The following is a 1,891-nucleotide window of genomic DNA, read 5'->3' as shown; positions in this document are numbered from 1 at the left end:
TTTTTTTTTTTTTACTATTTTGTAAATGTCTTTAAGTGACTGCAAAAATCATATTGAACCAATTCCAATTTGGAGGTTTACAAATAGCCAATGGGCAAGTTCTACCTGTGTATATGTATATTCAGAAGAAACAAAATATCTCTATACCACTGCTGAGGAAGGCTCAGAGCCTTCCTCCTTAGAAGTAACCACAGTTACGAGTTTCTTTCTCTTGTGATACTGAACATTGAACCAATATGTCAGAAATTCAATGTCATATTTAGGTGGTATAGTGGCCCTCTCTGCCAACCTATCTGTTGTGATCTTGGGAAACCAGCTTTGCCTGAGACTATTTACTCATCTCTAAAGTTCATCCCCAGCACAAAACCAATTTAAAAAAAGGGGGGGGGCTGCTTGAATGCCTGGATTCCATTCTTCAGTACTACATAAACGGAAAAAGTCAGAAGTGGTGCTGTGGCTTAAGTGGTAAAGTGCTTTGAGTAAAAAGAAGCTCAGGGAGTTAAGCCCCAGGACTGGCAAAAAAAAGGAGACAGCAGAAAAGGCAAGTTAATGCCTGCATCTTTCTCACTAAGCTCTCCTTGTAGAAGCAAAGTAAGAATATGACAGCGAATTTGAAAGGCCTTTGTAAACTTTCAATGTGATAGAAATATATCGCAAAATAATCATCAGACCAGTTTTCTCATTTTTATCCTGAAAAACTGTTCTAGTCTTCATTGTCCAAAATGAATGAGGTCCAACAAATCTTTTCATATCTAGGATGTTCCTTTCCTTTGTAATGAAGACATGCCAAAGTTTATGAAAATTTATGTTTGCATTACTAACACAATTAATTTAGATATATGAAATATAAAATTAAGTAAAATAAGCAGCTTGTACTATTGGACAATCTCCAACTGATACTCCTTCTGATATTATTTTGTTTCTAAATGAGACATAGATGACTTTCCAAGTTTCTCAGTGACCTCACTGTTCAGTAGGAAGGAAGCCTGGAATGGTGGATCATACCTGTAATCACAGCACTGCAAAGGCTGAGGCCGTGGATGGTTTCTTCAATGGCCAAACTGGGCTTCAAAGAGAGCCCTTGTCTTTAGAAAAGGCAAAACAAAACAAAAACCAAACCAAACAAACAGCCTAATGAGACTGTTGGAGCAACTGTTTTCTTGTACACAAAAGAGAGTGGAAGAACGCAATATGTAATTTATCAAAAACAAGTCAGAAAACAAGTCGAAGCAAACAGTGGCTGAGAGCACTTTGGTCCATCAGGGAAGCTATGTATCTCAGGAACACTGCACATGCAATGAATCTTTTCCTAACGGCATCTGAGAGGACCGTGTAGCCTTTCTGCGCATGTACATTCCCGGCGTGCCTTGCACAGTTCTTGGCGGGAAAGGTGACCTGACCAGAGGGGGGGGGGGCAGGAGGGAGTCAAAAGGCTCCTGCCACTAACGGCTGAAGCAGGGCGCATGCGCACTGGACCACACGTGCTTCACTTCACAGGTCGCGTGGTCTCCGGCGCCGGGCTCTGGTACTTGATGTAATGCATGTTGTTTGTCTGGGATTTTCTTGGTCCGTTTTTCATTTTAAGTCTCTTTTCTGTCACCTTTCGCTCACGGTTAAGTTTCTGAAGGCTCAAGTGGCAAAATAGTTGAGAAAAGATGTGTTATTTTCCACAAGAGCTCCCCCCGGATACCAGTGGCCTTGGGCCGCGGGCCCAGCTCCTGGCAGGATAACTTTAAATGCTTCTGGTAAATAGACCCTTCTGGGAGGTGTGAGTAGCGGCACGCTTCCAGTCCAATTGCCTGATGAAGAAAAGTCAATGGAAGCTAAAAGAAATTTGCATTCTCTTTCTCAAGTTACGCTGCGGAAACCGGGATTGGGCGTCCATTTTTTT

This window comes from Dipodomys ordii, unplaced genomic scaffold (assembly GCF_000151885.1).
Source record: "Dipodomys ordii isolate 6190 unplaced genomic scaffold, Dord_2.0 Scaffold26, whole genome shotgun sequence".
Taxonomy (NCBI): Eukaryota; Metazoa; Chordata; class Mammalia; order Rodentia; family Heteromyidae; genus Dipodomys; species Dipodomys ordii.
Note: the sequence above shows the minus strand (reverse complement) of the source record.